Here is a 14,773-nt window from a genome sequence, read left to right as displayed (position 1 = left end):
AACGTTCGGTAGATAGCTGGGGTCCGAGCGTATCTTTTGAGAGAATACCGCTCAGCTCCCAGCTGAACTGACCGAACGCCGCAACAAATACAGTTGTACATTGAAGTTCCGCTCAATCTGTCGATTATACTTAGGGGAACGATCCTACCGAACACCGGGCTCCCGAACGGTCTGGAAGTCCAGCGGTGTTCGTGTCGTCGAGTAGCCGTTTTCAGTTCCAGGCGCTCGACGACCAAACACCGCTGAAGAATAGCAAATCAAAGATGGCCGACCGCCGCATGGTTGGTAGCCGAACGACGGCTTTGGTAGCCGAACGACAGCTTTTTGCCGGCTGGCTGGACGCTTAAACGATCGCTGGTGAGAAAAGCAACTGGCACGTGTGGAAAAGCAACTGGTCACGAGGATATTTGCGATATGTGACGAAAGCCACTGGGCTTTGGAGAGGACTACTTGCAAGTCCTTTACCCTGTGACTATGGCCTCTTTAATTTATTGCGGCAGAGAGACGGTAATTGTGCCTATTGGGACTTTAAACATTGGTTCTTCGAACTCCCGAACAGTCAAAGTGGCCGCCATTCGACATTTAAACGCGTGGTGGCAGCCATCTTGTTTGCATGGGCTAAAACCGCGAATAGGCTTAAGGGGGACCTAGCTGCGAATGCCCTGGAACTATTTTCGACATGAAAACCTTGCGGTTCCCGGCCGGTCCCCCAGCGGCACTTAGCTGCGATTCTGTAGAACTGTTTTGGGCATGAAATCCTGCGTTCGCCTGGGCAAAACTATGACTTCCATAGAATTTCTGAACCCCTGGTCCGATCTGGGTGATTTTTGGATATGTTGTCCACCCAGATCAGGGCTGTCAGGGGATGTAAGATTTATGGGGATATGTTATGTTTCTGGGTACTTATGGGACTTTATAAAAAGGGGTGTTTCTTCTGCCAGTGGAAATTAAGTTAATGCATTAACTTCCTGAATTATATCACGGGCAGAGGGGAGGGATTGTTTACTGTATGTGGGAGTATCGTACTGTTAATTACTGTTTTCATTGCCTCCGCTAAAATTGCCGGCTGGACGCTTAAACGATCGCTGGAGAGAAAAGTAATGTTAATTACTGTTTTCATTGCCTCCGCTAAAATTGCGGTCTGAAACAGCTTAAACGATCGCTGGAGAGAAAAGCAACTGGCCTGTGTGGGGATCGAACCCATGGCCTTGGCGTTATTAGCACCATGCTCTAACCAACTGAGCTAACCGGCCACGGCAAGGGTGCTGGCGTTCATGCTGATCCACACAAGCGAATGCTCCCGCTTCTTGTGCATCTTAGAGGAGGCGGCCAAAGGAAATAAAAATAGCACTCCCCGTCAGGGAATCGAACCCCGGTCTCCCGCGTGACAGGCGGGGATACTCACAACTATACTAACATGGATGAGCTGTGCAGTGATGGCGTGCGGCTCGCAGTCACGAGGATATTTGCGATATGTGACTGTGGCGAAACCGACCTCGCCACGTGTCCTTGGAGGGGGCTGCTTGCTCGCCTCTTGCCTTTGGACTATGGACCAGACTTTATGTGAATGTGTTAACCCAGATAGCTATGCCATGGAGCCCATTCGTGTAGTTAAAGACTTCGGCTCCATGGCAATTGAACTGTGTGAATAGGATCTGCGCGCTATTCGGTAGTTTTGTGCGCTCAGAACCCAGCTATCTGGGGATATGTGAAATGTCTGTGTGTTATGTGTAAAAGGTGACTTTATGTATTTTAAAGTGTTTTACTGTCTTTGTGTCCCCATGTGCTCAATGGAGTCTGTCTCTGCCCTGGGAGGTAATTAGATTACTTCTACCTTGTCTCCAGGAGAGAGGGCTCTGTAAAACCGGTCTGAGCTGGAAAAACAATCTGGCAGGGGTTTTAAAAGATACTTTACTAACTTTTGAACCCCTGGTCTGATTCATGCCATATTTTAATATGTCGTTCCCCTGAATGGATTGATTGTGGATATGTATTTTTATGTGAATGTGATGTATGGTTTTAGAGTTATGAAAGTTGGGTAGAAAGTATGTTTTAACTGTATGTATAATTGAGTTTCCTCTCAGGATAAGGGGAGGGAATATGTGGGATGTAACTGATGTGTGAGTGCTTGTTTTATACCTCCCTGTGGGCGGACCTGTATTTGTAACAACTGCAATAAAAACTGGGTGTGCCAGCACCTCAGATTCTGCTTGACCCTCAAACCGATGTGTCGTCTCGTTATTGGGGGAATTGGATTGTATGCTGACTGCCAGGAGTGTAAGCGGATTTTCCTGTTCGGCTGATTCCAGGGTTCGTGTGTTTCCAGTTCGGGAGTTTCCAGAATTCGTACAGTTTGCAGTTCGGGAGATTGGTGCTTGCAGTAGCTGCTGGTCTAGGAAAAAGGGGATTATCGCATAAACAATTTTTATCCCCTTTTGAGCAAAACGGTCCGTTACAATTGGTGGCAGAGGTGGGATCGTTCCTACAACCAAAGGGACAGCTACAGACAACACCATTCCTGGATTACAAATTGAGGGCAACGCTAGTACCCGTACAGCGACCCTATCTACAAAGGAACTCAGAAAATGGAGGAGAAGTTTCAAGATAGATTGAACGATTACGTCCTGGGGTCTGGAGCAGTCTCAGAGAAGGACATGTTGATGTACAGAGAGGCTGTCAGAGCCAGCTTGTGGGACAAAACCCTAGAGGAAGTACAGTATTCGCGAGGAGATCGGCGCCGCAGCAGAGGGCAGCGAATCCTGGCTCGAATGGCAGAGCGGATGCCCCTCCTGAGAAAACAGACCGAAGAAGCGTGGGTGACTAGACTCGAGATTCTAGTATATGCAGAACTGGCGCTAGACGATGTGATGTAGAATTATTAAAAAATCTTTATTGTACTTGTATTGAATTATTGCACTAACTCCATTTTAACCTGATGCTGTGACAAATCCTCCATTTTGTCCTCATAACCTGACTTCTCCATATGAAAACTACATTACATGACAGAATTGCTCAGCACATCTAACACAATAGACAAAGACTGTATTTTTCCATAAAGATATGACTAACCCAGGAACTGCTGAATTTCCCCTAACACGCAACATAGTATAAATTGAAGGCCATGAGAACACTGTAGTAATGAAATGTTCTATTCATAAGAGACCTTGCACCTGACCACGAGATCTGACATCACCGACCGTGTAAAATGACGCTCAAGACCCCCTTGTCCCCACCCGTGTCCAAAATAATACCACCTCTTGGTGGGTGGACACGAAGCTAACCACTTAGTTTTTGATCCAATTAATAATATTGATGGGTGGACACTGATATAGTCACATAACATTTAATCAAATTAATGATGTTTATTTGTTATTATCTGATATTCAATGATGATGTCATTTTGCCTTTAAAAAGGTCTGCATAACTGTTTTCCAACTAGATGGCATTACATTTTCTGAAGTGCTTTTAACCTGAACTCCATGTGTCAGTGTGAACTTACTTCTGCGTATACGCAATTTAATCATCTCAGATTTGGACAGGAACAGATAGACATTTAAACATATTTGTTTATTTCTAAATTAATCTACATCAATTTGGCGCTTTCCAACATGGGGCATCGGGCTATGTCTGGCCGGTGAGCCGTCCTAAGGAAGATGCTGTTGGACGGGGGAATCCTGGGGGTAGGAAAGGAGACTGATCACCTCCAGGTACACGGTAGAGACTTCTGCAGAGACTTCTGCCCCTTTGATTGACCCGTCCACGTGTCTGTGACTGCTTCCCGGGAAGACATCAAAGACAGGTAATATCTTGCCCGGTGTCTCGTTACTCACTTGTTTACCTGCATTTAGTCTATCTGTTGCCTGGGTGTGTTTGTATTGGCCTATTTTAGCTTAAGGGCCCGGGTTGAGTGTCTGTTTGCTTGTTTTCCCCTTTTTGAGATAAAGGGGGGTGGACCTGCGGGGGTTTTGCCTGGGGTTCTCTGTTTGCCTGTTTCCCCTTTTTGAGATAAAGGGGGGTGGACCTGCGGGGGATTTGCCTGGGGTTCTCTGTTTTGCCTGTTTTCCCCTTTTTGGGATAAAGGGGGGTGGACCTGAGGGGACTTGCCTGGGTCTTCTGTTTGTCTGTTTGTCTGTTTGTCTTTTACCCCTTTTGGGATAAAGGGGGGTGGACCTGAGGGGATTTGCCTGGGTCTTCTGTTGCCTGTTTACTCCTTTTAGGAACCACGTGGCTGTGGTTGTAGGGAAAAAGGGGGGTTGACCTGTGGAAGTTTTCCTGGGGGTCATCTTTGCCTGTTTACCTCTTTTAGGAGCCTCGTGGCTGTGGCTGTATGGAAAAAGAGGCGTGTTGGATCTGTGGAGATTTTGTAGACTCATAGTTTCCTGGGGATCCTTCTGGTGTTACTTTGATAGCCTAGCTAGCTTCATTGTGCACATAACTCTGCTTGCAGAGAGGTGGTACCCTCCAGCTTTGAGCGCTAGGCTGGAGTCATTCCAATTGTTATTTGTGGTGCGTGAATTCGGGCAGGCATTGCTGTCTTCATCACCACGGAGTAGTGAGACTTATGAGTGGGTCTCATAGGGGCACTACAAGGGTGAGGGTAGCGCAGACACTATTAGTGGACTGCTGTGACGAGGGAGGCATATGGATTTCGGACCGGTGTTAGCTGTTATCCTTGGCCGCTGGTAGTGAGACACTACGAGATTGAGGGAGGTGACTTTGGAGTAAGCACACGAGTAAAGGAAAGGGATTACTGTTGATTTTATTTGAACTGTGATGCATGCACTGTATTTCAATTGTATTGTTGTCTTGTTTGTTTAATTAGGAGTCATCCAAACTCCTGTGTCTGTCTCTAAGGATTTTCCTTACCTTTTTACCTTTTCTACACTTCCTGTACTATTATACTATCCACTCCCATTCCTCTTAACAGAGAAGTGATTGGTCACACACTTCTCACCTCGCTCCAATCCGTGTCTACCACCCCGGGTAGGCGGATTCAGTGACTAGTCTACGTTTTGGGAAGACGCACTTGAGTAGGACCCACCTACATTTAAAGTGGCAGTCGAGCATTGTAGACATTCCTGTTCAATTTTCCTTATCTTTCCCTATATCTAGGACGCTGGTGTAGGGGAAAGGGGATTATGGGGCAGGATTTGAGTAAGCCCAGTAAGGGCTGGTTAGCATGTGATTTAGTTGATGACAGAGAGGGTGAGGAGATGGTTAAAGGTGTTGAAAAGATTGCAAAAGTATGTAAAATTGCTGTGCCTACATGTGTAAGATTGCAACCAGAAAGCTGGCGTAGGTTACTGACAGAGAAGAAAGGCAAGCTTGCAAATAATGATTTATTAAAGACAGCTGAAGCATGGTACAGAGTAGCGAAGGCTATTCAGCAAGAAGGTTGGGTTGAGGAAGAACTAAATCACAAAGGGTTAGGAATATATGTATATTATAATAATTGTTTTTGTATTTTGTGTTAGCCATTACCCTGGTAGAGGGTGGGGGTTTTGTATTGAGTTTCACTGAGTCTCTTTGCTTTTGCAATAATTGTGACGTAACTGTCTTTCCAGCACTGACATGTTTAAAATGTCATGCTTGCAGTCCCCCCTCTCCTACCCCTCCCTTTTTGCCTTCTGTGAGACAGGGGAGGGAGGAGGAGGGGGGGCGTGTTTGGGACTTAGTGCGATTCAGATTTGTGTTCCGTAGAGTTATTACTGATAAGACTTAGCAATGGAATTTTTGCTAGAAAATATTCTAATTGTGTATTTTGCTACTTACATAGGAGTGATGTGTCGTATAGGAGGTTTCTAGGGTTTGTGTGTTGTTGCTGCTGCCATTCGTGTGACGCCAGCAGGTTCCGTGGCGTTGTATATGTATTTGGACGTGTTGAGTGATTAATAGCTGGTGAATGATGGGGGAGGTTGGTTGCATCCCGTGAGTTTATTTTTTGCACCATGTTATTCCAAAGCTTCACGGGCTGTTAAATGTATAATGCTTTCATTTGCCAGCTGAAATGCCCTAAAAGAAAATGGCCCCTAGAACAAAAGAAGGTTGTCCTTAAAGAGACACGTCAGTCCTGGCTCCTGCCCTCACTCTGCCCTTAGTGAAGTCATATCCGCCCATATATCGTGTCAATTCTGGCCATCCAAGGCTGACGAGATCTACTTCTACCACGCTCATCCTATCCTAAGACATGCTGTCTTCCTTAATTCCCATATATTATGAACAAAAAAGTTACAATTACTAAAATTATCCTACTATTAGTTTCCCTATATCAGGAAAGTGTCTGTGAACAAGTGTGTTTGAACTTTGTATAAAAAAAAAAAAAAAAAATTGATAACATGCTGGAAGAGGGGTTATCTTAAAGAACATTTACTAAAAGAAGTTTCTAATAAACAAAGATTTCTTGAACAAATGGTAATAAAATTAAGGACTGGTTTTAAAATGTTTTGATCTAATTGAAAAGGAACCAGTTAACATTATAAGCATAACTATTAACAAATGAATAAGCCAAGTTTAAAGACTGACTAACATAATTTTTGTTGTAAGCCCAGATATTTTATTATTGCATATGCATAGGAATTGAGACTTTGGGCATTATAGTATATTAATTCTAGATCTGTTACTAGCAGCAAGTGCTTAGCCTTATGCCTATCCCCAGCCATGCTTTCTCCCTCCAGTCTGTAAACTCTTCTACTGAGTTAACCTCTACCACTACAGTTGGAAGACTATTCCATGCATCCACTACCCTCTCAGTAATGTAATGCTTCCTGATATTATTTTTAAACCTTGGTCCCTCTATTTTTGAGACTATGTCCTCTTGTTATGGTAGTTTTCCTTCTTTTAAATATAGTCTCCACTTTTACTGTGTTGTTTCCCTTTATGTATTTAAAATGCTTTTATCATATTTCCCCTGTCTCGTCTTTTCACCAAGCTATACCTGTCAAGATCCTTTAACCTTTCCTGGTGAATTTTACCCTGCAATCCATGAACCAGTTTAGTAACCCTTCTCTGAACTCTCTCTAAGGTATCCATATCCTTCTGAAGATATGGTCTCCAGTACTGTATCCAGTACTCTAAGTGAGGTCCCACCAGTGTTCTGTACAATGGCATGAGCATTTCCCTCTTCCTACTGCTAATACCTCTCCCTATGCAACCAAGCATTCTGCTAGCATTTTCCGCTGCTCTATTACATTGTACATTGTCATCAACAGCCAGAAACTGGAGAACAAGAAATGTGAATTAATGTATAGCCATTTATAAGCTTAACAAAATCTCCATTATCTTTTCCATTTATTTTGCAGAAGGCAATGTTATTTGTCTATTTTGTATGTTTTAAAAATACATTATCAGTGAAGAGTAGAATAAAGTTTATCCCATTTGCGAGACATAAAAATTGTGATAATGTATATTTGTGATATAAGTAGGAATTACATTTTGAGATGTTAGATATAAATTAATAAAATAAAGAACGAGAGTCAGGGATAGCGTCTGTCTCCACGGGCACAAGTCTGGTGTGGGAGATGTAGTGGGTTAGCCGCTGCGGGACACCCACGGAGTGAAACGTTCGAGGCTTGTGGAGACAAGATGAGCATGTTAGCCTTTTATTATTTTTCTCTAGGGAAAGCATAGGGCCAGTTAATAGTTGTTGTACATGGGCTATTTGCAGCCTCCATTGCATTTCTACCTAGTCTTGATTTCTGATGTATCCTCCATTGCTACATCACCTGTCTGCTCCCTTACCTGCCCACCCCCTCTTATTCCTCCCACCGATCCCTCCCCTTCATCTACAGTCCCCCACTTTCCCCTACTACCCCTCCCTCTACTCCACCTTCTCCTCTCTCCTCCTACTTCTTCTCTTCTCCTCCTCCTACTCCTCCCTCTACTCCACCTTCTCCTCCTCCTACTCCTTCTTCCTACTCTTACTCCTCCCTCCTCTTCCTACTCCTCCCTCTACTCCACTTTCTCCTCCTACTCCTCCCTCTACTCCACCTTCTCCTCTCTCCTCCTACTTCTCCTCTACTCCTCCTCCTACTCCTCCCTCTACTCCACGTTCTCCTCTTTCCTCCTACTTCTCCTCTACTCCCCCTACCCCTTCCTCCTGCTCTTACTCCTCCCTCCTCTTCCTACTCCTCCCTCTATTTCTCCTTCTCCTCCTCCTACTCCTCCCTCTACTCCACTTTCTCCTTCTACTCCACCTTCTCCTCTCTCCTCCTACTTCTCCTCTATTCCTCCTTCTCCTCCTCCTACTCCTCCCTCTACTCCACCTTCTTCCCTCTCACTCTATCCACTACTCATTCTTCCATCTCCCCACCACCATATCTATATCCTTTATATGCTTCCTCCCTTCTTATTCCTTACCAATTTCCTCCGCTCATAGACAACTCTGCCTCTACCTGACAACTTTATACCTATCCAAGACCCTCATGAACTCTTTGATCTCTAAATACTCCTAAGCACCTAGCTAACTCTCAATATCCCTTTCAAGAATCCAGGTGACAAAGAGCTACTGGGTCAAATATGCACTAGTTATAATAGACATTTTGTCAGGATGGCCAGAAGCCTAGCCGGTCATCAATGTGACAACCAAGACCATATACCCAATAGTGCATTGTGAAAGTTGCAGAGATCACTCAGTGGATTCATTGTTCCAGATTCAAGACTCTCTCTCTCTCTCTGCAACATGAGAAGTAACATTTGTTGATTTTGACACACTTTTGACTCTAAAGAAAAAAAGATACCAACAAGTAGGTGTTTGATGGCCATAATAATGCCTGACCACCTGCCATCGATGGAAAGCCGAGGACCCCAAAAGGAGACCTCGTGAAGCTAAAGAGATCCAAACGCCAAGCTCCCTCAGGATTATTTGCCCATCCTGAGTTTGTGGTGATATTAATATTGACTAAATGATCCGAGTCCACCTACGCTGATGTAGCGTGGGACAGGTTTAATACTACAATGCATAAGCAAATGCGCCCTAGCCAAGGTTATTATGTCCATACACATAATACATGACAAGGTACTCTTGACACACCACATTCATGCTTCAGAACATAAAGAGGAGCACCCCTCTAAAGGGAAAGTTTGACACATATATATATATATATATATTGATGCCATAGGTGTGCCAAGGGGGGTACCAGATGATTTTGCAGTAAAAGGAAAGTTTGAGTCCATTTTCCCAACCGTCACTGCTAATAATAATAATATTTTGATTTGCATTTATTATATCTATTGTAACCAACAACGTTTACCTGTCACCATGACTTGTTGTGCCTATATTCCAGATAACACAGGTCCATATGGTAATGTAAGCTTGTCTATTTATGATGTTCCTCTGAAACTAACCAATAAAGTTTTTATCTCTTAGAATTTAACATTTCATAGGGGGGACTGATGTAGAATTATTAAAAAATCTTTATTGTACTTGTATTGAATTATTGCACTAACTCCATTTTAACCTGATGCTGTGACAAATCCTCCATTTTGTCCTCATAACCTGACTTCTCCATATGAAAACTACATTACATGACAGAATTGCTCAGCACATCTAACACAATAGACAAAGACTGTATTTTTCCATAAAGATATGACTAACCCAGGAACTGCTGAATTTCCCCTAACTCGCAACATAGTATAAATTGAAGGCCATGAGAACACTGTAGTAATGAAATGTTCTATTCATAAGAGACCTTGCACCTGACCACGAGATCTGACATCACCGACCGTGTAAAATGACGCTCAAGACCCCCTTGTCCCCACCCGTGTCCAAAATAATACCACCTCTTGGTGGGTGGACACGAAGCTAACCACTTAGTTTTTGATCCAATTAATAATATTGATGGGTGGACACTGATATAGTCACATAACATTTAATCCAATTAATGATGTTTATTTGTTATTATCTGATATTCAATGATGATGTCATTTTGCCTTTAAAAAGGTCTGCATAACTGTTTTCCAACTAGATGGCATTACATTTTCTGAAGTGCTTTTAACCTGAACTCCATGTGTCAGTGTGAACTTACTTCTGCGTATACGCAATTTAATCATCTCAGATTTGGACAGGAACAGATAGACATTTAAACATATTTGTTTATTTCTAAATTAATCTACATCAGATGCATACCAGGCGATACAATGGTACGCAGCTCAGTGTGTCCCCGGGATGGCAGAGTATGAATTCCCAGAAGGCGGAGATTACACTGACCTTGGCCGATTTTGGGATAATATTGACGATGAGGACTTTGGGAAAGCGACCGACTCTCGTTTTTGGGACCTGTGTTACGACCGAGAAGACATGCTGGGGCTCCCTAGCGCTATTGACCTCGAGGCAGACCTACAGTATTTGGTCACCAAAGAATGGAACCTGGAGGGGGATTACCTGCGACTCATCAATGAGGCCCGGGAAGAGACAACCGGTCCTCCTTCCCAACAGCAACCAGAGGTACCCGAGGTAGCAGATCTCCTAGACTGTTCCTGTGAGGATCCCCAGCGGCAGTGTGTATCCCAGGGAGCTGAAGGTACAGTCCTTCCTCCTCAGCAGCAGAGTAAGTCCCAGGGAGATGAAGGTGCAGTCCTTCCTCCCCAGCGGCAGATTGTATCCCAGGGAGCCGGAGGTGCAATCCTTCCTCCCCAGCGGCAGTGTGTAGCCCAGGGAGCTGAAGGTGCCGTCCTTCCTCCCCAGCGGCAGTGTGTAGCCCAGGGAGCAGAAGGTGCAGTCCTTCCTCCCCAGCGGCAGAGTAAGTCCCAGGGAGCTGAAGGTGCCGTCCTTCCTCCCCAGCAGCAGATTGTATCCCAGGGAGCTGAAGGTGTCGTCCTTCCTCCCCAGCGGCAGTGTGCATCCCAGGGAGCAGAAGGTGCCGTCCTTCCTCCCCAGTGGCAGAGTAAGTCCCAGGGAGCTGAAGGTGCCGTCCTTCGTCCCCAGCAGCAGTGTGTGTCACAGGGAGCTGAAGGTGTCGTCCTTCCTCCCCAGCGGCAGTGTGTACCCCAGGGAGCTGAAGGTGTCGTCTTTCCTCCCCAGCGGCAGTGTGGGTCCCAGGGAGCTGAAGGTGCAGTCCTTCCTCCCCAGCAGCCGAGTAAGTCCCAGGGAGCTGAAGGTGCAGTCCTTCCTCCCCAGCGGCAGATTGTATCCCAGGGAGCTGAAGGTGTCGTCCTTCCTCCCCAGCGGCAGTGTGTATCCCAGGGAGCTGAGGGTGCCGTCCTTCCTCCCCAGCAGCAGATTGTATCCCAGGGAGCTGAAGGTGTCGTCCTTCCTCCCCAGCGGCAGTGTGCATCCCAGGGAGCAGAAGGTGCCGTCCTTCCTCCCCAGCGGCAGAGTAAGTCCCAGGGAGCTGAAGGTGCCGTCCTTCGTCCCCAGCAGCAGTGTGTGTCACAGGGAGCTGAAGGTGTCGTCCTTCCTCCCCAGCGGCAGTGTGTACCCCAGGGAGCTGAAGGTGTCGTCTTTCCTCCCCAGCGGCAGTGTGGGTCCCAGGGAGCTGAAGGTGCAGTCCTTCCTCCCCAGCGGCAGAGTAAGTCCCAGGGAGCTGAAGGTGCCGTCCTTCCTCCCCAGCAGCAGATTGTATCCCAGGGAGCTGAAGGTGTCGTCCTTCCTCCCCAGCGGCAGTGTGCATCCCAGGGAGCAGAAGGTGCCGTCCTTCCTCCCCAGCGGCAGAGTAAGTCCCAGGGAGCTGAAGGTGCCGTCCTTCGTCCCCAGCAGCAGTGTGTGTCACAGGGAGCTGAATGTGTCGTCCTTCCTCCCCAGCGGCAGTGTGTACCCCAGGGAGCTGAAGGTGTCGTCTTTCCTCCCCAGCGGCAGTGTGGGTCCCAGGGAGCTGAAGGTGCAGTCCTTCCTCCCCAGCAGCCGAGTAAGTCCCAGGGAGCTGAAGGTGCAGTCCTTCCTCCCCAGCGGCAGATTGTATCCCAGGGAGCTGAAGGTGTCGTCCTTCCTCCCCAGCGGCAGTGTGTATCCCAGGGAGCTGAGGGTGCAATCCTTCCTCCCCAGCGGCAGTGTGTGTCCCAGGGAGCTGAGGGTGCAATCCTTCCTCCCCAGCGGCAGTGTGTACCCCAGGGAGCTGAGGGTGCAATCCTTCCCCCCCAGCGGCAGTGTGTACCCCAGGGAGCTGCAGTGTGTACCCCAGGGAGCTGAGACCGTCAGTCTCGCACCCCAGCAGCAGGACAAAATAATGAAAGACAGCTGGTCCCCCTCTCCACCAGCAGAGAGAGTGTCAGGGAGAGGAGCCTGTTAACCCCTCTCCTCAGTGGCAGTTGACAGTCCAGAGCGAGGAGCTTGTTACACCCTCTCTCCAGCGGCAGCCTAACCCACCAAGGGGAGATGTTACACCCCCCAACAGTGCAGATGGGACCGTAGTCTCTGCACTTGCAGCACAAGGGGTAGGGACAGTCGGTCCTGTCCCCCAGCCCCAGAGCTGTGTACCCAGAGGGGAGACGGTCGTTCTCCCCCTCCCACAACCAGGCTCCAATCAGGCTACTTCAGTGGTAGCGCTGGCACCAGGGCAGAATACCGCTGGTCTCTGCCCACTGTCAGGGTACCTGTGGTCTCTACCTCCGAAAGAGGTAGAGACTTAGCTGTTCCTCCATCCAGACGGTCTGATGGCTCCCTTCCCCGCGGTCTATCCGGTCATGCTAGGCCGGCCGCGAGGGAGTGACTGCCTTTTACAGCATCTAGGCAGGAAGTAGTCATCAGGACACTCCCCCGGAACAACCTGTCAGTCAATGGCTGCAGGACCAATCAGGACGCCTTGGAGGCGTGGTTACTGCTCTGAACAGGGTATTTAACAGAGCTTCTTTCATTAGCTCATTGCCCTGTCGTGGTTCTAGCTTGTTCTAGTTACTCAGTGCTTGTGTATTCTATTATCCCTTTTGGTTTTGACCCGGCTTGTTTACCTTACTCTGCTTATCTCTGTTACCCTTGATTCGGCTTGTCTCTCGCTTACCTGTCTTCTGTTACCCTCGACCTCGGCTTGTCTTTGACCATTCTATACTGTACTACTTACGTTAGTCCGGCCATTCTAAGGTCCGGTATACGTATCTGGCTACTGTTTGTACTCTGCGTGTTGGATCCCTGTCCCGATCCTCAGGGCCAGATTAAGAGCCCAGTGGGCCTGGTGCTGACAATTATGATGGGGCCTAATTACAGAATCTTATCGACCAAAAACCATAACAGTCATACCTCCCAAGCTTCATGTATCTAATGGAGATGGTGTTGGATGGAAACTCAAAGAATGCAGCTATAAGAATACACATACTCTATGCTAATCTCTCTCTAATTTATGCTTTCATCTTTCAAGTAAATCCATACCCCCTAACAGCAGTGTCCAGTGAAGCAGGAAGTCAATGGGCGATGTAAAAGGGTGGGCCACTGACGCGAATCACGTGACCAGAACTGCCAAAAGAGGTGAACATGCCCAAAAAGGGGGCATGTCTGTCCAAAGAATTGGAAGGCAAGCCTGGCATCAGTGTCCCTATGTATCACAGTGTCAGTGTCCCCATGTCGCCCAGTCCCCTAGTCTCCCAGTGTCTGTGTCCTCATTTCTCCCTGTGTCCCCATGTCTGTGTTTCCCGTTTCACTAGGATACTAGGGGACAGTGAGAGACATGGGGACACTGAGAGACCTGGGGACACAGAGACCCAGGGACAATGGGAGACATGGGGACACAGACACTAGGGACACAGAGACATCGGGACACAGACCCAGGGACACTGAGACACATGGGGGTACTGAGACACTTGTGGACAATGGGAGACATGAGGACACAGACACTAGGGACACAGAGACATGGGGACACTGAGACATTTGGGGATGCTAAGGTACTAGGGACAGTGAGACATGGGAACACATGCACTGGGAGGCTAGGGGACATTGGGAGACATGAGGACACTGAGACACTAGGGACACTGGCTGGGATGCATGGGGACACTGAGACACTGGGAGACATGGGGCACTTGTGGACACAGAGACATGGGGACACTGGGAGACATGTGGGGACACTGGGGACACTGGGAGACATGGGGACACAGACACTGGCTGGGAGACATAGGGACACTGGGAGACATGGTGACACTGGCTGGGAGACATGTGGACACTGAGAGACATGGGGACACAGACATTTGGGGACACAGACACTTCGGACACTGAGAGACATGGGATAAACAGAGAAAGGATAGGGGGCACTCCCGAGACCTGAATTTTGCATGAAAGGTGCTGCCGCTGTGACCAAAATTTCATGAATGAGGAAATAGTGCAGCGCACTCAGACTATCCTTTCTCTGTTTATACTATATTTGGAGTTCAGACCAGATTCCTTAGGGGTTAAGCACCCCGCCCAGGCCCCCCCAGCTTCAGAGTCTCCTTTAGAGGTGGCCACAGGTGTGTATATTAAGGAGGAGTTTGTCATTAGTCAAGTCACTTTTATTATTTTTTCCAGTTAACACAGTCATCTGCATTAGTGAGTATACTCATTTTACTATGCTCTTACTAGTATTTAACACTATTTTATTTATAACACTATTACTATTTATTTGTCTCCCACATTGTAGTGTAGGACCCACCGATAATGGGGTACTTTGAAAGTAGTGGTGGGCTTAACAACATATGGCCATATGGTGGAACCAAATCCCCATATTTATACTTAGTTAGGCATTTTAGTAGCCTTCTTTGTTTTTTGTATTTTTTTGTAGTCTGAGTGCGCTGCACTATTTTCTCATTACTGAGAGACATGGGGACACAGGCACTGGGAGACTATGGGACACTGGGAGACTATGGGACACTGGGAGCCATG

Source organism: Pelobates fuscus, chromosome 5, assembly GCF_036172605.1.
Source record: "Pelobates fuscus isolate aPelFus1 chromosome 5, aPelFus1.pri, whole genome shotgun sequence".
Classification (NCBI taxonomy): domain Eukaryota; kingdom Metazoa; phylum Chordata; class Amphibia; order Anura; family Pelobatidae; genus Pelobates; species Pelobates fuscus.
The sequence above is the reverse complement of the archived record's forward strand: the minus strand, read 5'-3'. Positions refer to the sequence as shown.